The following is a 27,985-nucleotide window of genomic DNA, read 5'->3' on the forward strand; positions in this document are numbered from 1 at the left end:
TACAAAGTAGCGCAATACATGCATTGTGCCACTTTGTAACCCATTGTACCATATTATGCCTACAACAGTCATAAAGTATGCAAGGGGGGCGATCCCCCACTAGGGGGGAAGAAAAAATGGCACAAAGAAATTTAAAAGATTTCTTTGCGCCATTTATTTCTGCATTTTCAACGCCTACTCAGAGCAGGCATTAAAAAAGGCACATCATTTGTTAGAAGGGGTTCCTATGTATTATTGAAGGTTAACTCCAAAATGTTGGCGCTAACCCTGAACAGTACATCAATAGCGTCAAAAATAATTATGCTATTCCTCCTACCCAGAGCCGTGGTGCACTGTATTTTAAAAATGGCGCACACATGGTTTTGGTAGGGGGAGTTCTAAAGGAAGCAAGGAAAGTGGCACTGCACAGGGTGCAGCGCCACTTTTCTTAAATCTGTCCCTGAATGTTTTTTAGGCTTGGAGAATGTTCTTCAGAAATATTCACTGAGTGAGGTTAACAGTCGAGGAACTGTACTGCATGATAAACTGTTATTTGTTTATTTGTTAAATACATAGACATGTTTACATTACAAACACCGCACATGGCATCACGTTGGCGTGGTAGGCCCATAAGATCAAGACGCGAGGTGTGATATGGATCGGCCAGTAGCCATTTTTAGGGTTGAGCCTGCGTTGCATGCGCTCGCGCATACGTATCGCAGCGAGTCGCTTTAGTGTTTACAAAAGGGCTCGGAGCCCTGTCAACGTCACATTAGTGTTTTTTATTGGTTCGTGGGCCTGCCTAATAAAATCTGCTTGTTTTCATTAGTCGAAGGCATGCATAGGTCATGCCTTTTCCGGTGGCTAGTCCTCCTCGAGCGCATCGACCAAGTACAGAAAACATGCGAGGCTCGCTGTTTTCTGTCTGGCTTGTGGACTACTTTTTCTCTAATTTACTAGCGCGATTTCGCTTGGCAGAAGTCGAGCGCTTTACATAGTTAATTGCACTTTTTCGGGTTACGTACATAAATGCACTTTTGCCGATAGGTGAAATGTCGAGTTAGGAGTTTACAACGCTATAAGCTCTAACATGAGCAAACGCGAGACCCGTTGCATTGCAAATGCTTGTTAGAAGGGATGCCCTGGCTAGAGAAAGTGGGTGCTACTGACTAGGTCAGATAAAGAGGTGCTGTCTGTGGATACAGCTCTAGAAGTCTATGTAGCATATTATGCTTTCACATTTTCTTCTAGCAAGAAGACCGTGATAAGAGCATATTAAGTATAAGGCTGGCTCTCGAATATTGATTTTTTTTGTTAAAGTGTCTGTTTTTTAGTAATTTGGTGCATTCATTTTGAGGTACAAATTTAAGTGGGACGCTTTGTTTTAATGCATGTATTTTTTATGTTTGTCGATAGTATTTTGCTGCACTGAAAGCTGACAATGTGCCAAATTGAGTATTAGTAATAATGTCCTTAAAATGGCTTTTATGAATGAATCCAGGAAAGAATATTGCACAAATACACCAAAAGATTTCACTCCCCAGACCACAAAAGACTGGCTGAAAGGATTTATTTCTTGATAATGTTGCGGGAAAGTAAAATATAAGGGCATATAAACTGGCATTTTAAAAGCAAATGTGCTCAATTAAAATAATAATGCTTAACAATTTAAAGCACAATTCCGTATGCATGGTCCAGCCCGAGATTATCTTATTGTAGGAATATTATTGAAAAATGAGTTGTTTCATTTAAGTAGACTGTGCAGCAGGATTATTACTAATTTAATTACTACTAGCAACCAATGTGATTATCAAATACCAAATCGCGCTTCACCAATTACAAAAAGGCCAGAAGAGTTAATGTTCCATTTTACATTTTTTTTCCTGGGCATTATTACATTTCGCAGCACCTTTTAAAATTGTGAATTTTCTTGCGGGTCGTGGTCTACTCCTGACCAGGATGACTCCTACTGCGCTCTTTCCTCCCTCCCCATTCACCGTACAGTATATATGGCCTGTAAGTGCCTTCGGAATATGACATGCAGCCAACTGGAATAGGAAGTAGAGCGGGGCTGAACGTGAAGGCTTAATTTTATGACCTGACCCAGCTAAAATATGTGATTCTTGATATGCACCCAATAGGGCCTACTAGCCCCTCTGCAAGTGAGCCCATATGAAAGAGGAAACATTTGTCATAATAAAAAAGCTATTTCCGGGGTCCTCGAGTTCTGGGGCATACTGAAGCTACTTCAGAAGTCATAAATGTTATCTCCTCTCGAGCATGAGCAGTCCAGTTGTAGGTGAACGACAAGAGGCCCCATTTTGTACCACAGCGACAGTCAGTGCTGGAGTTTGTTTGGAATACATAGAGGAAAGAATGTGTGATCTTGGGGACATGGCTACTGCCAATTTGGAGTTTGCGCATAACTTGGGATTGGCCACCATCACTGGGAGTCGTGTGTTAGATTCATTTTAAGTGAAGGCAGCCTCCTTCTCGGAAACCATTGTTAGTTCAGTAAACCATTAAAGAAGGAGGACTGATATTCTGCTCTCTCCTTTAAATGCTCAAAGGTGCACGTTTTGTCTTGAAGTATCTCAACTGGGTTTGACAGTTCTGGAAACAGAGAAGCCTGCCCAGCACTGGTTTAATAGCCACGTCGTAAAATAGAGACTTCACATATGATATTTTGACAATGTCTTCCTTTATTTCGTTATCCGGTAATAAATAGCCCAACCATCCAAAACACACTTCTTTAGACACCACTCCTCACAGGCGCCCCTTCTCCTACTGACTCTCACACCATTTAGAGCCAGCCACGAACACTCTATCTTCCAGTTCTAGAATACTACATACCCCCCTCATTACAACACACACAACAAAAAAAACCCATAAAGATGTAAACATAGTCTCTCAAGTAAGCAGGGCTCTGCAATTTCCTGCTAGACCTTCTCGGATAGCTTCTTTCTCTCACCTCCTCTGTGTCACTTTTAACTTTGGACGAATCATCCTGCACAGCTCCACCCTTACAAACAACAACCCTATTGAGATTCCACCCACGATGATCATTGGTTTTGACAGCATTGGTAAAAATCTTGATGACTCTCATGGGTTTAGACAACTTGTTTCCACAGGTTTGCACTCCAGGATGTTTTATCAAAACTAAGTCACCAACATTCACTTTAGTCACTTTGACCGCATGACCACAATCAAAATATAGTTTGGTACTCTGCATCTTGAAAAGTTCTCTCTCTCTCCTCTCATCATTTCTAACAGGACGTTCATCTGCATTCAAGAATGCATTTGCCCAACCCAGTTCAAGAATAGTGTTAGGACATCTTCCATGAAACAATACAAAAGGAGACAAACCAGTGGCCGTATGAGATGTAAAAATGTACACCCCAACACTCTTGATGACTTCATCCTTCCAGTTCTTGTTGTCATTTTTAGCCAAGGCTATAGTCTCCTTCAACACTCTGTTAAATCTTTCTATCATACCATTTGACTCTGGATGATACAGCGCACATTTTTTGTGTTTGACCCACACAGTTGAAGAAAATCCTCCATTTCTCTGGAAACAAGCTGAATTCCATTGTCGGTAAGCAATGTTTCAGGCATACCTTCTTTCAGAAAAAGATCCTTCGGAAAACTTATGACATTTTGTGCCTTGATACCTCTAGAAAAATGAATTACAGGCCAACAAGAAAACATATCAATAACCACAATGATATATGATTCTTGACCATTACCATGTACCGGACCCAAAATGTCCAGAGCAATATCTCTCCATGGTTTCTCTGGACAGGCTCTCATCAACATAGGTTGAACTCTCAGTTTCATGCTTTTCTCATTCACAGCACATCTAATACATTCCCTTACCAGACGTTCAATTTGGATATCAATCCCAGGCCACCAATAAATACATCACAATCTCTTCTTGGTTTTAGAAATGCCTAAGGGACCACTATGAGCAATGTCCACTAACTCCTTTCTTAGTTTATCCGGACGTATCAACCTAGTGCCACGTAACAGCAAACCATCCCTGGTTGCCAACTGGTCCTTGACAAACGAAAAATCCTTACACAGGTCACCCTGATGTTTGCACTTCCAACCACCATTGATAAGTCCTATCACTCTCTGCAGTGTAGAATCTTCTTCCTATTCTTGGCGATATCTGTCTTCTGAAATCACAGCATGGTTAATTTCACGCACAAAATCTATATTCTCATCACCAATATCGTCATCCATTTATTCAGTTTCATTCTCAGAAAGTATCCGCAATCACATTCTCAAACCCGGGAATGTATTTTACTTCAAAATTAAATTCTTGGAGATCAACCACCCACTTGGATATCCTGGATGAAAATGAGTCAATCCCTTTCTTGTTGAAAACCTCACACAACGGCTTACGATCAGTTCTTACAATGAAAGTAGTGCCCCATAACAGTGTTTTCAACTTCTTTATGGCCCAATGAACAGCAAGTGCCTCTCTTTCGATTCTTTCGATTACAGAATATTTGTCTTCTGAGCCTTTAGGACTCCCTGATAAAAACATAATGGTGTTCTGTGGACCACACCCACCTTGCTGCAAAACTGCCCCAAGACCTTTGAGACTGGCATCAGTTGTAATTATAGAACTCTTCTTCGGATCAAAATTCCTCAGACAGGGGGCCAAAGATAACTTATTTTTGATCGCCTTAAACTCATTTTCACACACATCACTCCACAATAAGTCCACACCTTTCCTCACAAGACCCCTCATATTTTAAGTTATTTCAGCAAAATGTATAACAAGTTTATGATAATATTCAATCATACCCAGAAAACGCATGAGCTCTTCTTTTGTAGTAGGAGAAACCATTGCTTGAATGATACTAATAAGATCAGATTTAGGAGTAACACCATCACCAGTTATAGAGTGGCCTAAATAATCATTAGTCTTAGTACCAAACTTGCACTTCTTCAATTTCGCAGTCAGATTGTGATCACTCACCCTCTTTAACACCTGCCTGACCCTTGTACCATGTTCAACGTGATCTTTCCCATACACTAGGATATCATCCTGATATACACAAACTCCTTCCAACCCCTTAAGCACTCTCTCCATAACTCTCTGAAACACAGATGCAGACAGATTAAACCAAAAGGAAGTCTGGTATACCTGAACGTACCAAAAGATGTTATAAAGGCTCTAAGATCCATAGAAATTTTGTCAAGCTGAATCTGATGATAAGCTGAGGTCAGATCAATAGTACCGAAAACCTTTGCATCACCAATCATCATGAGCAATTGGGCAATGTTAGGTAATGGGTACCTATCCACCATAACACATCTGTTTAATTGCCTGAGTTCAACACATAACCTAAGTCTACCATTGGATTTCCTGGCTGCAAATACCAGGGCCAACCACGCAGTACTCTCCCCCTCCTCAATGATGCCTTGATCTTTGAGTTTATTCAACTCACTTAGCATTACTTCCCTGACATTTACCGGAACATCCCTAACCTTACTAAAAACTGGAGCTGAACCTGGAACAATTTTGATGTTATGCTGATAACCCTTTAAGCAGCCTAATTCATTTCTAAGAACTCTGGGAAACTCTTGAGACAAAGCTTGCTGTAACACCGAATCAGTTTCAGAAGCTTTGTGTGATACGCAACTGTCAGGAGTAGCATCTTTCAATATAATAGAACTTTCATTGTTAGGATTCAACATCACCCCAAGATCTCTTTGATGACACCAGCTTATAATACTGTCACCCCTTTTTAACACATAAATCTTTCCAGAAGTGAAACAACCTTTGTATTTAATCAAACCAACAAAGTATCCATGCAAGTGAATCAACTCCCCCCCCCGTAAGCACACGGTTTGATGTCTGGTTTAAGAAGAGTAACACTGCCTTTAAGATGATGACTGAAGAAATCATTAGATATGATCGTAATCTTCGTACCTGAATCCAACAACACCTGCGTTCTTTTCCCTTCAACAAGGATTAAGTCCCGAGTGCCACTACTTTTACCTACTTGTAACACCATCTGTCCACAATCTAAATCACCAGCGACCAAACCCTCATCATCACCGGTATGAACATCATAAACACTCTGTTTGGACTTTCTGAACCTGCACACAGAGAAAAAATGTCCTTGTTTCTTGCAGAACGTACATACAGCTCTAAGAGCTGGACAATTTTTGACATTAGCAAAATGTCCTAATTTGTCACACCTAAAATATCTCCTCTCTCAACCTGCTGAGAAAGAATTACTTTCCTTCTTCATATCAAGCACTTTCTTGCTACTATACGAAAGCGCAAACCACATTAGACGATTCTTTCTTAATGGCATCCACACATTTAAGTATATGCTAAATTCTTTCTGCAACCATCAACACATTTTCGAGAGAGGGTTCACCCCTGAGCCATAATGCCTCACAGACTTTCTCAATGTTACAGCCTAGCATAAACTGATCCTTGATTCTCTCATCAGTCAGAGAAGCAAATTTGCATGAAGAAGAAAGCCGTCTGGGATCTGTCACATAGTCCTCAATGGATTCACCTTCCCTTTGTATCCTTTTCCCAAAGTAATATCGTTCTAAAATGGTGCTCACCTTTGGAAGATAGTGAATGTCTAATTTCCATATGAAAGTTCCATACTCATTGAGGTCTATTGCTTCACTGTCCGGAACTTCAGGAAGATGGTCAAATATTTCTTGACCTTCCGACCCCAAGCAGTGAAGCAATAGGGTGGTTTGTCATTCAGCCCTCAAAGAGGTCCCACATACTTTAGCATAACGTTCAAACACCTTTTTCCATTTTGCCCATTTGATAGGAGGCTCACCTAGAGAAGAAAGGAAAAATGGAAGTGCTGTGACATTTTGCATTTTGTTACCTCCTCAACACACACACAACGTTATAATGCCCACAAGTATAAAAGCAACACTAACAGCAAAACCACATTAACTTCTTATTACCAAGTTTACATTGAGCACATCAGTGACGTTCTCAGCCTGAAAATTTGTTGAACTATCAAAAGATGTGAACAGTAACTGTGTTTGTATGAGATGCTGAGCACATTAGCGACACACTTAACATAACATAAGTTCCAAAGCTGTGCGCATCAGCAATTCACCAAGTAAGCGTTTATTGTATGAACAGTATTATTCAAAAGTCCAGAGTCCCTATGCTGTGCACATCAGTGATGCACAAAACATGCGTTTAACTTGGGTGAGCTGTGCGCATCAGTGATGTACACATATCCATTCCAAAGCTTTGATGCACAGAGAATAGCACTGAAGCAAATGTATGATCTTTATGCTGTGCACATCAGCGATGCGCACAAATCCATTCCAAACCGTTGAGAATGGCAACAAAACCAAATGTATACAACGTAATTGGCTGTAAAACTGGAGATATAGCTCTGTTGTCACATACACGCTGACAATTATACAGCAAACTGACGTAGATTTGCTCCATTGCCACAGCAGCATAAAATCACTCGAAAGAAAATACCTGCGGGCAGGGCAAGAGACAGTACGTCACCAATTATGCACTGACAATTACCGCAGTAGGAGATTGACTCCGTTGCCATAGGAACGTATAAACAAATCCACAGGAAATCGACACATGCAGAAACATCCATGCCTCACAACAAAAACAACGTCCAAATTCTAGTGACACCCTCGAGGAATTCCAAACAATAACAGCGGAGCTTCACGAGCCAAATAACCATCACCGCTAACAGGAATATTATGAAGAAGCCAAAGTCAAGAAAAGAAATCCGGTACAGTACCTTGTTGGCTTTGCACACGCTCAGTTAAAAAATATGTTTCAGAGCCATCGTCACTTGCCCAGAACAGAAACGTTGTAAATAATGAGTGAAAATTCACCATCCAGGGATGTTGGGCTGTAGCATCCGCCCACTCATCGCCAGTGTAAAATAGAGACTTCACATAAGATATTTTCATGATGTCTTCCTTTATTTACTTATCTGGTAATAGACAGCCCAACCATCCAAGACACACTTCTCCTCACAGGCGCTCCTTCTCCTACTGACTCTCACACCATTTAGAGCCAGCCACATACAATCGATCTTCCAGTTCTAGAACACTGGTTTAAGAGCCACAGTCTTGTTCAGCATCCACCAAAAAAGGTTTAATGAAGACGACTGGAAATATGTGTAAATGGTCACAGAAGTTTTGCAGTGTTCACCCAGACACTCATAGTCGAACACAGTGTGGCAAAGGTCAAGAGTGCCCAGGCAGGATGACTCTGGGAAGCTACTCTACTTCCTGCTTGCTGATCAACACTTAGGCCCAGGTTTACTAAAAGCTTTCATTGCCACAAGGCGATGCAAGCCCTAAGTGTGATTTACTATGCTACTAAGAGCCACCTTGCACCGCTCTGATTGGGATAATGAATCTGGAGTAATACAAGGCAGTGCAAGTTGCTGTATTGCCTTTATCTTCTTTGGAAAGGCATTCTATGGGTGAAGCGTGGGTGTTCCCACACATCTATCCACGTTTTTTGACGTATTTCCAGATTTACTAACACTAGTGAACCTGAGAATGCATCAAAATGCGTCACCTTCCCAGGTGAGGCATAACAGGAATAAATATGCTTAAATCTCCTTGCTTTTCTCTCTTTCTATGTGTGTTACAATCTACAGCACATATAGGAAGAGGAAAATACCTCAGAGGATTGTTTTTGTACAGGAAGTTTCCCCTTGCAAACACTCTTGCACTATGCTACAAGGGTCACTGCATTGGCGCTTGGCAGCCACAAGTGTGCCAGTGCAAAGAGAGCGAGAGAGACAGCAGGAATGTACTATATGTAAGTAAATATGGTGCATTCTTGCCCTCTTCATTGGATGCACCACAGCAAGATGTCTTGATGCGTAGCGTTGTACCAAATGTTAGTAAATACCCATAATCTATAGGTAGCAGTTCATTTATTCACCCTAGGCTTATCTTGGACCCTATTTAGGTGGTCCCCCATCATGACCTGTTCTTTAGCCCCTCCATTCCTACCACCACTCCTAAACATCTAAAAGTTGACATTGGTTATTACTCACCCACAGAAGGCATTCTCACTAACACAAAGAGAAACCAGGTGCAAGTAGCAACCTCCAAGTACATGGGTTAGAGCAATATAGTGGAAGTGCCATACACAAAAATGGTTGTATGGAATGGCACCACAGCTCAACCCTCAACAGGAAGCGAATCCTTTGGAAAATGGCCCAGAGTAATTATATTTGCCTACAATTAAAGCATGCTCTTCTGTCAGGCTGTGTGGCTTACCAGTCAGGGTTCAACAAATGTCGGGCTGTTGAGTGTCACATTTGCTTAGCACAAAGCTTCACTCCTGTGGAGAACACACTCCACAATGGCACCCAACAGGAAATCTACAGTTCCCCTGAATCCTTCAACTCTCACATTGTTTGGAGATTGTGACTGCCATGTTGGTTCATTCATCATAACTTCCCTCATGTTTCACAGCATCCTAGCATTGATAGCTGTTCTTGCTACAATATTGCTGCACGCAGGACCTTGAAATTAGATTTGTTTCATTGCAGTTTGGAGAACCACTGTCACAAAACTATTGAAGGGCAATTTGTATTAAAATTAAGTGCTCAGAAGACAAGACATGCTAGCAAAAAACGTTTGAGGATTTGGCTATAGGTTATGACTTTGAGAGATTGATTACATAAACATAATGGGCCTCATTTACAAGAATCTGAATCATTGGCCCAATGCGTCAGATTTCTTGTGCTGCTCTACAATACCCTAATGATGCCATAGATACGCTGAATTTACAATACAGAGCTCCAAGGCACACGTTTTCATAGATGTGTCAGAAATGCTGATGCATCTGTTGGCGCTAAACTCACTCATTGCTGGACTAGCATAAAAAAATGACGCCACTCCAACCATGCGAGGGGGTCCCCATAAAGAAAAGCCCTGCATAAATTTTACGCCTACTCTTAAGGAGTAAGAATAATGAATACATAAAGAACTTTGAATACTCATGATATGTATATATGATTGTGCAAAAGGTACAAAGGGTGTTGTTGATTGCTAAATTTGTGTGTTACTGATACTAAGAATGACAGAATAATGATAGTTGTTGATTAAACATCAACGTGCCGGTGCACACACTGAGCAGAGAGGAACTACCTCTATAATCTCCAGAGACAGTGCATTCTGACAGTTGAGTGTAGTTGCCTTACAGTTAGAGAAGGAGGGTAGTTTAACGTTCCAGTGTACCAAAGCTTGTTATGCTTCAGTTTTAGAAATATCAGTTACCCTTCAAGTTCAAAGAGAGTGGTTACACAGAGATATTCTTAATGTATCTCTTAAGGTAGCCGCTGTTATGTTAGATGCCTTGCTTTAAATGATATATAACTAAAGCTATCCATTTGCCTTTGGAAAGCTGTGTTGACTTGCAGACATCAGCAGGGTGATGAGTCAGAGAGTAATATTGACTGACTGTTTTCTACCATATTCATTCATCTTTCTCCATTTTCACAAATGGTTCACATATTCCTATTGATAGTGTTGGTGGTGGATTCCCTGAGGGGCAAAAAAGGGCATCTTGTTTGATTCTGTCTACAAGATTATTTATTTTTTAGATATTCATCGCCTTTTGTAGCCCTGCGTGGAACCAGTGTACCAAGAAATGGGTCCTGTATCTCACTATGACATGATATCTCCATGCAACATGGAGAAGTTATAAATATTCAAGTTTCAGGCATTTTATAACTTTTCTACCATGTGGGTCTGTCGTGAGGTTTTTGTAGCATTTACCCAGGCACATTATTTAGCCCTGGGCCTGTGTCCTCTCACCTAGTTACATTTCACTTTTATTCCTTTTATTATTTTAGCAGAGATGTTTTTATTCTTTTCATCAGTTGCCCTTCCATGCAGAATATGTTATTCACTTCTTTGCACAACATTTTCTTTTCATTCTGTGCTCAACCCAAAGCTGTATATGATGTTTACTGGGTATTGCCCGTCCAAAGAGCACATTGTCTACCCTACTTAGAAAAAAACATGTAGACATGTCAGGGCAGTTCTTAGAACAACAGATATGTTATTATAAAACATCACACTACCCACACCATTTAGAGGGGACTTTCCGGCCAGCTTGCCATCTCATGCTGCATGTCATCGCAGTTTCTGCTGAATCTCTATGTTTCCTCTTTGTCTACATGGGAGGACTTCAAGCCGACTAACAGAACTCTTCTTTATCTCTGAACACAGGTATGTGGATTGTGCTTCCTTCCTGGGACTGGATGGGTGGAGTAAGGCTATCACTGTTATTTGCTCTCATGCAGAATCTTAGTAGTGTAGATAGGGATATTATATACAGTATTGTGACAATATGCTTGGACTGTTCCTGTGTTTCACTTTCTTGGTCACTGCTTTAATAGTGTTGTGTCTCATTATACTCATAATCACAATTCATGCCTTTTTCATAGAATGCAGTTGATTCAATAAATGTATTGAACCAAATCCTGATTCTGTTTTGTCTTTGCATGTATGAGACATATGTAACTGAGAGAAAGGAGTAAGATCTAGTGAAGTGGTTCTAGTGAAGTGCTGCTACCTAGCCAGAAGGGTTAGGTCGACAGTTATCGCATGGTGTGGGACCAGTCCTGCACGCTCGGTGGTGCTGTCGCCCAAAATCCATCAGTCTTCTTACTACAACATGAGTCCTACAACAGGTCTCTTCATCTATCTATGACCAGCACTACGGACAGTTTAAGTAAAAGATCCATGCAAGATGGTAGACTCAATAGTGTTCTTAGTATCCCATCCCACAAGTCTGGACCATATACCACTTGTCCAGAACAACCACGTTCTTCTTCACTTCAGAAATGAGCGGTCCACTAAACCAGATATCCTCACATCATCTCTCACACTACACTGCATGTGCTTGACACAGTTCTTAACATCAAAATGTAGATTGTATTTCCTCTGGAGTATTCCCATCTTTAGCACCACACTGCTATCCAGGGATGAATTTTTCATGTTTCCAACCCTTCTCCTTAAGTTAAAAGCATGTGTAAGAAAACTGGGATGGTTGCAGAAGCCCCTCACTTTTTGCCCCCATATTTCACTAATACTGGGGTTTTCTGACTCTGATTGTTCCCTGAGCACTGCTAATCAGTCCCAGGGCCTGTGCTCTGATTAAAGTGTTACATGTAATTTAGGCATCATTATACTTGGCTCTGACAACCTACCTATAAGTCCCTAGTATATGATAGGGCATGTGGGTTTAGGGACTCCAGTGTCATTTTAAAGGCAGGCCTGCCTTGCTGGCTGCTTTTGAGCAAAAGTACTCCCAAATTTGACATTGGAATTAAAAGTACTTCAAAAGTCCCAAACTCCCTTATGTTTACATATACGTCACCCCTAAGGTCTGCCCTAATTTTCCAAAGGGGTGGGTGCAGTGTAAATACAAACAGGGACTTTATAAATATGTTTTTATGCCCTGGTGAGGAAATAAAAACCACATTTATTTTCCCCATTGTAGAGCATAAGCTCCATGGGCTGACATTGGGAGGCGTTATTTTAAATTAATATCGTCTAATTTCCACAAAAAAGAGCTAAAACTGTCAGGTTCGTATCAAATTAAAAGTTAGAATAAAACCAACAACTAGCCAAGGGTGGATGTATTATAACTAGTACAGAGAAAGAGTTTGAGAACTCTTTTTCAAAGTTACAAAATCAGTCCAGTAGTGTCCTTTCCTGATTGGTCAGTTTCTGTCAGCCTGAGCCAAGCTGCCTGAATGAGGTGTGAAGTGGCCTAGGCTGAAACAAAGGAACCATCTGGTGGGAGGAGAACTGCTGTAACGGATGGCAGGGAAGGATAAGTTGGAAGTGGCCAAACTGGTTTTCAAAGGAGAGAAAGCCACCTGGGACAGAAACTGGACCTCCTCCATTTACTACTGCCCCAGCTACATGCAATCCCACATAGTTATATTTGAAGAGGATCTGGAATGTCTGGAATGGTGTGTTAGGGAAAACCTAGGATCAGCCAGATGTAACCTTCAAACAGAGATTTTCTTCATGTTGGATTTTTAAAGAATGTCACTTTCTGGGATTGATTCTTGTCGCACTTCACAAGAAGTGGTCACCCCAGAGGGTGGCACCCTGCACCCCATTGGTTAAGGCTGCTTCCCTGCTTACCAACCCAGAAGCAAGGATAAAAATGGCAGAGCTGCCCAACAATTCAGATCCCTGCTGGAAGAAGATACTGGAGAAGAAAGACTGCCCTACTGAACCCCTGGTCTGCACCTGAAGAACTGCACTCACAAGGACTGCACCAGCTCATACTCTGGACTTCACCAAGAAAAGGACTTTGCTTTGCTTCTGCAACTCCAGGAGTGGAGTTCCTGTAAACTACAGGTGCAAAGGATCTATTTGGAGCCCCCCTCATCATGTCCTGCAAAAAGAGCCCAGCTAACTAGCGTCCAATGGCCATTTGAGGATTCTGACCAGGTGCATTCTGGGAACTGTAGTCCCAACTTCCAAGAAGCAACTCAGAGCCTCTAGAACTTTGGATCAAGTTTGTGCACACCAGAAGACCCCAAAAAGGGCTTCTGGAAGAAGACCCAGAAGTTTGGAGCAACTTTTGAAAAAAGCTCCATAAGTGGACCAACTTGACATCGCGAGTCAGGACGGCTACCTTCAACTGCGACCAGGCTTGAATTTCAGGTTTGCTGTGCTGAAAGCTCTGATGCTCCAGAATTCCAGGATTTGACTGGGGGCTCGCAGAAAAGCATTCCAATAATGTCACATCAAATTCGGACTCCTGAGGAGGACCTAATGACATCGAGGAAGAAAACCTCCAGAAAAGTTTCTGAGTGTGAAAGTTAAACTTTGACCAAGGACACCTGCTCAGCATATCCGAGCAGGACTCCATAGCAGTCAGCCTCAACTTTTGACTTTGCCCTGGTCAAGCTCAACCAGATGTCCCAGTGGGCGCTTTTGATTTTTAAGTTTTAAGTTCCTTGCATTGGAGTTTTGTCATTCTGTTGTCATTTTAAAGATAAAAATATTTCCTATTTTTATAAATCACAGCCAGATTTTTATTTTGTGTTGTGTTTTACTTATTTACTGTTTTGTTGATAGTAAATGCTTTGCACTCCTGTCTCCTAAGTTAAGCCTAACTGTTTGTGGGCAAGCTACCAAGTGTAGAGCATTAATAAATGTATTGAGACCTTGACTGTACTTTTTGGTGGATTCTGGCCTATTGCTAAGTGTAGGTTCCTACCTGTACTTACCAGTAATCAATTTTCCAGCAACATGGAGATTTCAAAGTCACACTTTTGGAAGTATTTTGATTTGTCTACCATGTAACATGCAGCACTTCACTGAAAGAAGCTTTCAAATGACTTGCTCTTGGTACACAGGACTTGACAACTCTATTAATAAATTCAGCTGTGCCATTAGCTCAATGGAAATAAAAAGCAATTCTCTGATGGGCTACAGACATTCTCAGGACAATCCTTGTAACCTGGCCATCCCTTGAACAGAAACTATCATGTAAAACCACATCACTTTCTCACACCTGTCTATACTCATCTTCACCAATGGCATCCTCTCTCACCCAGTTCACTGCATGTGCAGACATTACCACAGCCAATAGTCCTTCTATCCACCTCTGTGTCCTCAGGGTTATATTTTCACCCTCCTTAAAAGAAAAGATTTGTTTGAGGTTTGAAGTCTGTTCTAGCAAGAAAGAGTAGACCATATAAAAAAAAAACTGAAATGTTGTATGACCAAGGTTGTATGGCCCAGGCAACTCTGCAAGCCCAAGGAATGATGTTACTTGATCCTTGTCACAAGGCACTTGGCCCTTCACTATATGTGCAACCATTAAAATTTCAAACCATACCTCCCCAAGAGATGTCATTGCTTAAATAGGTTACAGCATACGAAACATACACTTCTTTTGTATTGTGAGGCCAGCCTCCATCAACTTCCTCATAACTAATTTTTAGGTGCTATCCTGGTTTTAACCATTTTTCTAAAAAAATAATTCATACTCCTGGGAAAAAAGAACAGGGGAATTCCCTGAAGGATTACTTTTCATCACCCATTCAAAATATGCTAATGAAACCGTTGGACCCTAATGGTATAACAAAGGGTATCTGATGTTTTGACTTACTATTAAGCATGACCTAGTGGTACACACTACAACACTATAAAACTACCATTTCATCCTAAAGCCTTGCCAGCACATCTGACATATTACACCATGTCTGTCAATCCACTCACGTGTTATTTCAGACCTCTGAGATCAATACACCTTTTTATATGTCTGCCCCCCCATCTTTGCATGCCAAAACAACAAGCTTGAAATCTCAGTTTCCTCAATTATTCTTCCCTCAATAATTTTTTTAACTTCTCTTTGAGGGGTTCTAATATAAGATTGGTAACCCTCCAAACCTTTTGAACATGAGGCACTGCATTGTTCTTGAGAATGATGATGCATTCAAGGTTCTTAAAAAACTTAGTTCCCTTCCAAAAACATCAGGAAACGTATCATTGATGTCAGCATGACCTTCATGGTTCACTACAATCATAACTTGCTCAGATGTGTTGAGGATGATTCCAAGTGCCAACCTTATGAACACAGGGCACAGAATTGTTTTTGAGATGATTCTGTGTTCAGAATTGCTCAAGAAGCTGAGTTCCTCTCCAAGACATCAAGAAACCACTCACAGATGTCAGCATGATATTCAGAATTTGCTAGAAGATTAAATTGCTCAGGTGCATTGAGGTTTCGGGTGATTCTCAAGTCACATTGGTGGTGCTGCTCCAACAAGTTATCTCCACATCTGGCCACATAAAAGTTTCCAACCATCTCCCTATCATGAAATTGAAATCTCATAACCACGTAGGCTAAAACATCAGTTTTTGGCCTCCATAACTTACTGGATTGATGTTTGTGGTAATAACTGGATTTTGTCACAAGCCAATTGTTTTCCCCATTCTTATCTCTGACCATTGTATATGGAGAATCAGAGTCTGCCAATACCATCATCTTCTTACAACCCAAAATAATTTCACTGTCTGGCATATTTATCAGTTCACTATCAGCCTCTCTACTCTCATTCACACAGAGAGTTATATTCTTAATATTCTCTGAAATAAATTCAATATTTTAATTGTTTTCACTCAAGAAAACCATAGCATAGTGGCCTTTCTTGCTCAGTTTCCTAAAAGCAGAGATTTTAGCATAGTATCCAGGACTATCTGATGAATTTCCAAAGTTGTCACATCCATAACACTTCATATTTGTTTTCTAAAACCTTTGTTTGAAAATTACCTAATTCTATACTAATGTTTTGTATGCAAGCTGTTCAACACATTTTACTCTTCTCATTTTTTACCTCTGATCCATTCTCAGCATACATTTTACCATCATTCACTTAACATACACAGCTTGTTGTATTCTCCATACCCATAACAATTTAAAAGCATCCTTCAGATCAGACTTCCTCACTAATAATGTCTCTTGAACCCTGGGACTATTTGCATAACATACTATTTGATCCCTAATGATTAAGTCTGCAAGAGCTCTAAAGTAACAAATGCATGCTATTGCCATGAGGCAATGAATCACCTAATTCTCTACACATTCCGTTGTCCCTTATGTTCTTGCAAAGAATTTATGGCACTCAAAAATCACATTGATTTTGTTTTCAAATTATCTCTCCAGCATCAACACTCACATATCCAAAGTAACTCATGGTTTTCCTTCCCATCCCTGATTGGCAGTACATGCAATCTCTCATAAATATTTCCATCTTTAACTCCTGAAGTATGGAGGAGAGCTCCTTCCTTTCTAGCTGCAGAAAACGTGCACACCGATGCCTGAAAGTTAAGAGTAAGAAATCTTTCCATTGTTTCTTGATACTAATGGGTCCTATAGCTCTAAAACAAATTCAGGGGGTTGAAATATACTAGCCACCATCATTATTATTGTTTTAATTAATGCAATTAGAAAAAAAGTCAGAAAATTATAATTGTGAAAGAACCATGATATGTAAGATGGATTTTGTAAATAAATTGTAATTACTTATGGTATATGCAATCAAGATGGTATTGCATAGTAGTCATGGCTTAGTGATCCATTAGTACTATCACATTTTGAGAAAAAACATTACAGCCCTTTTTGGGTAGCTTTCCTTGCTTTATTGAAAATCAAGTCTGCAATGTAAGAAGAAGAAAATTACTTCTGTAGCTTAAATTAACTGTGAAGCATTTTAAAGAATAATAAACTCAGCTGCAAGCTTTAAAATCTCTGCTGCCCTGCTGAGAGTTACAGAATCAGACTGGAACACCTCCATGTGTGACGTGAAGTGCACTGTCCCAAGCCAAGATGACCACTACGTAATGTAATTATGTTGGTACATTGAACTGCATCTGACAGCAAAAAGAAAGTACAAACTTTGCAGTTGGACTAGCTGAAAGGGAAACAGAGCGGGAACAGGGTCTGTGACACAGTTGATTGACTACCAAAAATAATACATTGAGAAAATGTACTCTTCCCATCCTGGGGTTTGGGATACAAATTTGCACACTTACCTCTGCTGGAGTGGGAATCTATGGTAACTATTGGTGTATGATAGCTTCCCAACCTTTTCAGGGAGAAATCCCCATGTCGTATGCCAATGGGCATTTCTTGCTAAATGAGATTAACTAGGAGCTTTGAATCAATTAAATAATCATCCCTCTTTCAAATATTGTTTTCACTCAATAATGAGAGTTGATGTGAGTTCAAAAGCTTTATCAGTCCTTTTAATAGCACAACTTTGTTGAAATCAGAATATGATGTCATCAATCTAAATCATAAATCAAATCAAAATAAGCAATCAATACATCAGAAAAAGTTCATTAAGTATGTTGCATAAAGGAAAGAAACACTATTCTAAGATATAGGATGGTTTTGGGGAGAACAAGAAAGAGGTGTCACTCGGAACCACTAAAGAATTCCAAATAGAGAGGTTAAAGCATAAAGGTTTAAAATCAAAAATCAGTTATCAATCAAAGCAGAACTTCTCATAAAGTTCAAGAAACTCAGTAAAGTCTCCGCACGTCTTACATTCTGGCAGGGAAAGTGGCAAGAGAAATAGTCTATGTGTGTCTAAAGTACTCTAGGAACATAAGTCGAAGCTTTGCAACATGTTTCTTCTTCTCCCCCCATTCAGCCAATCAGCTTTTGATGTCATCATGGGAACAAGAACATTTAATCATCTTCTCACCAAGGGAAAAATAGCCCATAGACAAACAACATTTCAGTGAATCATTTGTATCAACTGCTTTGTGTAAATGCACAAGACTTTTCATCACTTACTTTTCCTAAGAATGTTGCAATTTCATGTTTAAGCTATTACATAATTTTAGTAAACCACAAGCTACTGATTTATACTAGAAACATTTTGCAGAATTAAACTAAAACATGTTATCACATTTATTGTACTCTATGAAAAATATGCCTATGGGAAGTTCAAACTAACTTCTTTTACCTTGTCATCGCTTTCACAAGCATGTCAGGTTGTCAGAAAATAAACATTTCACATTCTTAATCTAGGTCGGTTTCACAGAAAATGATTCTTCTGCTATTCAAGCCTAATATGTTTAAATGTTTCAGCCTACTATATTTCATTACGTTTACAACATTATTATTTCATCTAAGGCCTACATGTTAATTCTGCACTTTGTTGAATTAATTTTCAATATATTTTAAACACATTATCCACCTGACCCCTATGATGGTTTTGTTCACAGCTGAATCTTTAGAGGCCACTCTCATCCTCAATTATGTCTTTCCTCTTTCTTTTCAAACTCTCAAACACTTTAAGCCTTTAACATTCTTTATGGAGGTGATCATTTATTTCAAAAGCTTCCTCTATCTGTCTGTTTCTTTCTCTGTTCTTTCTTTTCTTAAGGTATTTGACACCTTTATCAAATCCTAATAGGGTCAGGAAACAAACACTTAAAAATACTAATATTGCTTTGGGTCTAAACTAATGCCAAGCTGTTTCAATTTCTTTTGCCTATGGGTGTAAATTTATGTTCTTTATAAAAGGTACCTTTGAAAGAATCATGTCAAAGTTAGAATAATGATACTTAAAGTGTTCTTGCCTATATACTAAGCTGAGCAAACTACTACTGGCATATGGCAAAGATATGTGATGGTATGCCATCTCCTCTGTAGCTAGTGAAGTACACACACATAACAATCCTTTACATCTAACGCTTGTGTGTATTCTTGAACTAATCTAGAAAATATTTGTTGTATAATATACTTTCATTTAATCTACAAATGAAGCTTTCAAATTATCCTCATCTGTTACATATATTATATACACAAAATAGGAAGAAATACATAGGAAGAAGCGCTCACAGGAAGTCTCCATATTTTTAGATAAAAAACATTGTAGGCACGATGCTCGTGGCAAGAGGAACTTCCTAACTCCTCTAGTGTTTCCCAGGAAACTAATAACAATAAGAACAAATTGTCACGGCATTCGTGTATCAGTACTTGGTATTTAGGTAAATGTTTCCTGGTCCAATTTACATATCTGGAGCAAATTACTCTGATAAATTTCGATGACGCACAGGAACTCATGAGTGAGTATAACTCAATTTATTCTTTCGGAAGAGCAGATCATTGCGGAAAACGAAAATGTTCATTGATTCAATATTCACGAATCACCAACAACAAAACGCCAACACGTGTTTCGTCCAGTAAGATAATAATCTTAAAGACTTCATCAGGGCTGAAATAAATAAAACAGTAAATGTAGCTATAGTATACGCAATCCAATTCGCGTTTGGTTAACAGAAAAAGCAGAAAAAAGAATCTTACATCACAACGATGATCTGAGCCCTTCAGCCCGTGACAGTTATGTAAACAAATTAATACACGGTTGATTACTTGAATATGGGAAAAATGAATGATTACCAATAAAACAAGAAATAGAAACAAAAAATATATATAGGGAGGTTCCCAAAGCATCACATGAAAGATTCAACATTATTTAGTCTTCTAGTCGGAGTGTTGTGAGGACACAAGTGCGCAAGTCCAATAAAAACGATTTGGCCAAAATAGCCTATCACGTGACAACACCACTATGAATCAGAAAAGGAAAGTGCAAGACACCCTGTGTTAGCATTCCAAAATCCACTAGTAAAGTGAGAAGAAACCAAGAGTTTATATCCCCAGATTTATAAAGAGTACAACAAGTCAACACGCCGCTGTGAATCAGAAAGAGGAAAGTGCAAAACACCTAGTAGTAACATTCCAGATCCTACTATTGGTTTTAGAAGAAACCAAGAGTCTGCAACCCTAGTCTTATAAAGAGTATAACAAATCAACACGCCTACCTTATTCAAAATGTCTATATAACCGGAAAGACCAATCCTTAAAATATAGTAAATATCTAAAAATAATGATAATGAGAGACACCCATAAAGTATCCGCTATCTTTGCATAGAATAATATGAACCCAACCCAATTAGGAGGTCTAATAACATTAAATTCACAAACTAACCTCGTTAAATCCATATTATATATTATAATATGTGAAGAGGGAATGTACAAGTGATCCTAAATAAAAAATAAACAGAAATATTGTCAAAGATAAAGTAAGATCAACAACATGTATCAAAAAGCGAAAATTACTATTATGCCCCTAAATGGTAATCTCTATTGAAAAATAATCCATACGTTAATATAAAAAATATAAAAAGCTCAATAACTCACCTATCAGCTAGAAATATTATTATATTGCAACCCATGTTTATATCTTGACATGGTGTTGCGGAGTAACAACCGGTGAAAATCTGTGCCGAAAACAACTTGCGGCCGCCATATTTAAAACGTCGACCCGACGTGCTGAGAAAGAAAATAGAAAACGGACCAAGTCCGCTCTCGCGGGCGCCATCGTTGAGTAGTGGGAAGGTACTCATAACAGAGGAAAGTGGCAAAAACGGGTGAAATTCAAGCCCTGGAAGCACAGATTAGAAATAGCTCCCTTACCTAAATCAATTCCTACGCTATGATAGGATATGTAAAACTACGTCCAGTGTAAACAATGTACTATATTCGAAATTTATAAATATAGAGAGAATAGATATATATATCAAACGGTGAAAAGGTGGTCATAACGAAGAAGAAAAGGGGCAAAAACAGTTATTTGTGAAAAAAGACAGCATATAAAAGAGAGTAGCCGTAACCAATTTCGACCAATAGCTATAATAGAATAAGGCACAATTATGCCCAGAACAACAGTCCGAATAGATTACAGACGACATAAAATATTACAAGGAAAAAACAATTCGTTGACAGTGATTGCAAATGTTAGAATAACCCATGAGAATAGACATAGGATCAGACATACATGGTATAATAAGGACAGAGTCTCATGTAGACAGAGATATTTCTTGAATACCTGTTCATTACATATGTTAGAATTCATACTACTATCACAGCATGTAAATGTATAAGAACTATGCACATGACGTGAACATCAATGATTTCTTATGATCAACATAGACATGTGTATCCATAGGTTAACAATCTTATAGAATCGGTAGTATACATAAGTCCAGCATCTCCATAGGTGTTTTATTTGTCACCCAAAAAATATTCCATCTCAAAATTGGTGTTAAGGCCCTCCTCTACCGCTCTAAGTTTCAAAATCCAATAGCATTCCTTTTTCCTGAGGGCTAACTCTCTGTTGCCCCCTCTGGGGTCCTTACCCACATGGTCAAATCCAAAAAATTTGAAACCACAATTGCGATCTTGTTTCGAACATTGCCTCATGTGACTCACTATGGGGTATCTGATATCTTCCTGTCTTAGTGCTCTAAAATGTTCACTGGCCCTCACCTTCAATGGTCTTATAGTACTGCCCACATAGTATAGGCCGCATTTGCAAGTGATCATATAGATAACATAATTACTATCACATGTGATGTTCTGGTTAATGTTGAAATGTGCTCCGGTGGAACTCTTAAAAGTGGAGATTCCTGACTTGGCCCATCTACACATGCCACAGTGTCCACATTTGAAGAAACCCTTGTTACGGCTGGTAAGCCAGTTATCCTGGGTCAATTTAGTACGATAGCTGGGGCATAGCATATTCTTAAGGGTTAAGCCCCTTCTAAAAGTCAATACTGGGGTATCTGGGATGATCTTCTTGAGAGTGGAGTCAGACGTTAATACATGCCAGTGTCTCTTCATGCATTTCTGCAATAAAATAGCTGTTTTGGTGTAACTAGCTATACAGCGAATACTGTTGTCTTTTGGCCTAGGTTTCTGGCTGAGTGTGTCTGATCTATTCAAGTGCAAGATCCTTTTACGCGCTTTATTAATTACGTGAGAGGGATATCCTCGTGAACCAAATCTATTACTCATATCTTCAATACATTTCACAAAATCATCCTGTAGACTGCAGTTCCTCCTAGCTCGTACCATTTCCCCATATGGTATAGAGTCAATTTGATGTTTAGGATGTGCACTCTGTGCATGTAATATAGAATTACATGAAGTACTCTTCCTATATAAGCGACTCTCTACTCTATTGTCCTGAATGAAAAGCTCCACATCAAGAAAGGCAATGTTAGTAGTACTGTACTCCGAGGTAAACTGGATATTGAAGTTATTATCATTCAAGTAAACAATGAATTCATTCAGTTTTGTTAGGTCACCCGTCCAAATCATTAGGCAATCATCTATGTAACGGCCCCAAAAGAGTATGTCTGAGACCCACGTGCCACCCTCTTTGCTCCAAATTTTGTTCTGCTCAAAATAACCCATAAACAGGTTGGCATATGCTGGCGAGAATTTAGACCCCATTGCCACGCCCTGTTTTTGACGGTACCATTCATTCTTAAAAAGGAAAACATTATTGTTGAGAATCAAGTCTACCATTTTTAGTATCATGTTAGTATGATCATACAGATTCGCTGGTCTCCTAAGAAGAAAGTAGCGCAAAGCGTCTTTTCCCTGTTCATGATTGATGCTGGTGTATAAGGAAGTAACATCTAATGTTACTAGGATCATCCCTGGTTCCCAAGTAATATCAGTCAATATACTTAGAATATGTTTGGTGTCTTTGATATAGGAAGGTAAGTTTCCCACAAAGGGCTGCAAGAATATATCTACAAACTCCGAGAGTCTCTCTGTAGGGCCATTAATGCCTGAGACAATCGGTCTGCCTGGTGGGGTTGTGGGTTTTTTGTGTATTTTCGGTAGTACATAGATACATGGATTCCTAGGCCTCCAAATACGTAAATACATGTATTCATCTTCTTTAAGAAGTGAATGGTCTAAGCAATCCTGTAAAAATCTGTTGATCTTATTGGCAAGTGCAGGAATAGGATCTACAGGGACCTTCTCGTAACAGGTGTCATCTCCAAGTTGTCTGTAAATTTCACTATCGTAATCTGTCGCATTCATAATCACAATATTGCCACCTTTGTCCGCCTCTCTAACGACAATGTCCGTCCTTGAGCGTAGTTCCCTTAGTTTGATCTTCTCCTCATGACTTAGATTCTGGTGCCACATGTGTTGTTGAGTATTCTTGGTTAGTTCTAATCTATTAAAGTCGCGCCAAACTAGTTTGAAAAAAGTGTCTATACAATTACCACTCATCAGAGTTGGTATCCACTTCGATTTGGTCTTCAGACCACTATAAAATGTATCTGCTGGGATATCCAGATCCTGTAAAATATGTGAAACGGTGGTAGGATCTTGCTCACAGTCCGTAATGGAAAGTAAGGTAACCATGTCTTGGATATCTTTAATGGATAATGGTTGATTATCATTATGTCTATCTGAGAGGCTGCTATTGTCTCTATTCTCAGTACTATTGGCAAAATATTTCTTGAGTTTCAAGCGTCTAATGAACTTAAAAAAGTCAATTTTAGTTCTCTGAAAGTCTCCAAAGTCTCCAGGACAAAACCCAAGACCTCTACTGAGTAAAGTCAAATCATGAATAGTGAGTTCCAAATCAGAAAGATTAATCACATTGATAGAACTATTACTGGGTAATTTTATTTCTCCTTGTTCCATGATCTGGTTTTCATTCCTTTCTTTGCCTCTGTGTTTACCTCCTCTCCTACTGCGTCTTGTTTTCCTGGGTCTATTTTGCGTCGACTTGTCTCCCATTGCCCTTGTCTAATTCTTTGAACTTCTGCTAAAAAAGAAGGAGCACCTTGTTGTATTGTAATGTCCTGTCTAGAAATGTTTGAGACCGTACTTATATCACTGTTACTAGTGGAGACACTAGTCAGTGAGGATGAGGAACCCATATCCTGGCTCTGGGTATGCTCCACCCTCTTAATCAGATGGTCATATTTACGTGAGAATGTGAAAATTCTGCCTTTTTTATAGTCTAATTCGTCACGTCTGAGCTTGCGTGTTTTTCTTTGTGTGACGTCATTTTGATATTGCTCCATAATCTCATTCAGAATTTTATAATTCCTTGCAGTTGGTTCCTCTAAATTCATGTCTTTAATTTCCGTCTCTAGTTCAGATATTTGTGTCACTAGGCGATTCACTTTTCTCTCCGAATTTTCTATTAGTATACCCATTAATCTAAAAGAGCTAGAAATTAATTCTTGTTCCCAACAATCCAATAGATCTGGATCTTAGTGCTCTAAAATGTCACTGGCCCTCACCTTCAATGGTCTAATAGTACTGCCCACATAGTATAGGCCACATTTGCAAGTGATCATATAGATAACATAATTACTATCACATGTGATGTTCTGGTTAATGAATGACCCCCTATATCTCTCAGGATTTGTTTAGTTTTTTTCTCTTTTCTTCTCACTTTGTTGTATAACATGGACCGGGAGAAATTAGCAGCAGATATATTTGGCAATTTAGAACAGACAGGATCTGTACCAAAATCTCTAATAACTGGCACACAGCATGCTAAAATGGGTCTACGTGACAAATGTATTCGACTGGAGAAACTTAAAAAACAGGAGGTTTCCAAATGGTGGGATGGGGCCACCTTGAAACAGTACCTGAAACTCAAAAGAATACCTAGGGGTTTAAGATCGCACATCTTTCCCACTTTTGACGACCTAGATCCAGATCTATTGGATAGTTGGGAACAAGAATTAATTTCTAGCTCTTTTAGATTAATGGGTATACTAATAGAAAATTCGGAGAGAAAAGTGAATCGCCTAGTGACACAAATATCCGAACTAGAGACGGAAATTAAAGACATGAATTTAGAGGAACCAACTGAAAAGAATTATAAAATTCTGAATGAGATTATGGAGCAATATCAAAATGACGTCACACAAAGAAAAACACGCAAGCTCAGACGTGACGAATTAGACTATAAAAACGGCAGAATTTTCACATTCTCACGTAAATATGACCATCTGATTAAGAGGGTGGAGCATACCCAGAGCCAGGATATGGGTTCCTCATCCTCACTGACTAGTGTCTCCACTAGTAACAGTGATATAAGTACGGTCTCAAACATTTCTAGACAGGACATTACAATACAACAAGGTGCTCCTTCTTTTTTAGCAGAAGTTCAAAGAATAAGACAAGGGCAATGGGAGACAAGTCGACGCAAAATAGACCCAGGAAAACAAGACGCAGTAGGAGAGGAGGTAAACACAGAGGCAAAGAAAGGAATGAAAACCAGATCATGGAACAAGGAGAAATAAAATTACCCAGTAATAGTTCTATCAATGTGATTAATCTTTCTGATTTGGAACTCACTATTCATGATTTGACTTTACTCAGTAGAGGTCTTGGGTTTTGTCCTGGAGACTTTGGAGACTTTCAGAGAACTAAAATTGACTTTTTTAAGTTCATTAGACGCTTGAAACTCAAGAAATATTTTGCCAATAGTACTGAGAATAGAGACAATAGCATCCTCTCAGATAGACATAATGATAATCAACCATTGTCCATTAAAGATATCCAAGACATGGTTACCTTACTTTCCATTACGGACTGTGAGCAAGATCCTACCACCGTTTCACATATTTTACAGGATCTGGATATCCCAGCAGATACATTTTATAGTGGTCTGAAGACCAAATCGAAGTGGATACCAACTCTGATGAGTGGTAATTGTATAGACACTTTTTTCAAACTAGTTTGGCGCGACTTTAATAGATTAGAACTAACCAAGAATACTCAACAACACATGTGGCACCAGAATCTAAGTCATGAGGAGAAGATCAAACTAAGGGAACTATGCTCAAGGACGGACATTGTCGTTAGAGAGGCGGACAAAGGTGGCAATATTGTGATTATGAATGCGACAGATTACGATAGTGAAATTTACAGACAACTTGGAGATGACACCTGTTACGAGAAGGTCCCTGTAGATCCTATTCCTGCACTTGCCAATAAGATCAACAGATTTTTTCAGGAATGCTTAGACCATTCACTTCTTAAAGAAGATGAATACATGTATTTACGTATTTGGAGGCCTAGGAATCCATGTATCTATGTACTACCGAAAATACACAAAAAACCCACAACCCCACCAGGCAGACCGATTGTCTCAGGCATTAATGGCCCTACAGAGAGACTCTCGGAGTTTGTAGATATATTCTTGCAGCCCTTTGTGGGAAACTTACCTTCCTATATCAAAGACACCAAACATATTCTAAGTATATTGACTGATATTACTTGGGAACCAGGGATGATCCTAGTAACATTAGATGTTACTTCCTTATACACCAGCATCAATCATGAACAGGGAAAAGACGCTTTGCGCTACTTTCTTCATAGGAGACCAGCGAATCTGTATGATCATACTAACATGATACTAAAAATGGTAGACTTGATTCTCAACAATAATGTTTTCCTTTTTAAGAATGAATGGTACCGTCAAAAACAGGGCGTGGCAATGGGGTCTAAATTCTCGCCAGCATATGCCAACCTGTTAATGGGTTATTTTGAGCAGAACAAAATTTGGAGCAAAGAGGGTGGCACGTGGGTCTCAGACATACTCTTTTGGGGCCGTTACATAGATGATTGCCTAATGATTTGGACGGGTGACCTAACAAAACTGAATGAATTCATTGTTTACTTGAATGATAATAACTTCAATATCCAGTTTACCTCGGAGTACAGTACAACTAACATTGCCTTTCTTGATGTGGAGCTTTTCATTCAGGACAATAGAGTAGAGAGTCGCTTATATAGGAAGAGTACTTCATGTAATTCTATATTACATGCACAGAGTGCACATCCTAAACATCAAATTGACTCTATACCATATGGGGAAATGGTACGAGCTAGGAGGAACTGCAGTCTACAGGATGATTTTGTGAAATGTATTGAAGATATGAGTAATAGATTTGGTTCACGAGGATATCCCTCTCACGTAATTAATAAAGCGCGTAAAAGGATCTTGCACTTGAATAGATCAGACACACTCAGCCAGAAACCTAGGCCAAAAGACAACAGTATTCGCTGTATAGCTAGTTACACCAAAACAGCTATTTTATTGCAGAAATGCATGAAGAGACACTGGCATGTATTAACGTCTGACTCCACTCTCAAGAAGATCATCCCAGATACCCCAGTATTGACTTTTAGAAGGGGCTTAACCCTTAAGAATATGCTATGCCCCAGCTATCGTACTAAATTGACCCAGGATAACTGGCTTACCAGTCGTAACAAGGGTTTCTTCAAATGTGGACACTGTGGCATGTGTAGATGGGCCAAGTCAGGAATCTCCACTTTTAAGAGTTCCACCGGAGCACATTTCAACATTAACCAGAACATCACATGTGATAGTAATTATGTTATCTATATGATCACTTGCAAATGCGGCCTATACTATGTGGGCAGTACTATTAGACCATTGAAGGTGAGGGCCAGTGAACATTTTAGAGCACTAAGACAGGAAGATATCAGATACCCCATAGTGAGTCACATGAGGCAATGTTCGAAACAAGATCGCAATTGTGGTTTCGAATTTTTTGGATTTGACCA

This window comes from Pleurodeles waltl, chromosome 7, assembly GCF_031143425.1.
Source record: "Pleurodeles waltl isolate 20211129_DDA chromosome 7, aPleWal1.hap1.20221129, whole genome shotgun sequence".
NCBI classification, from domain to species: Eukaryota; Metazoa; Chordata; class Amphibia; order Caudata; family Salamandridae; genus Pleurodeles; species Pleurodeles waltl.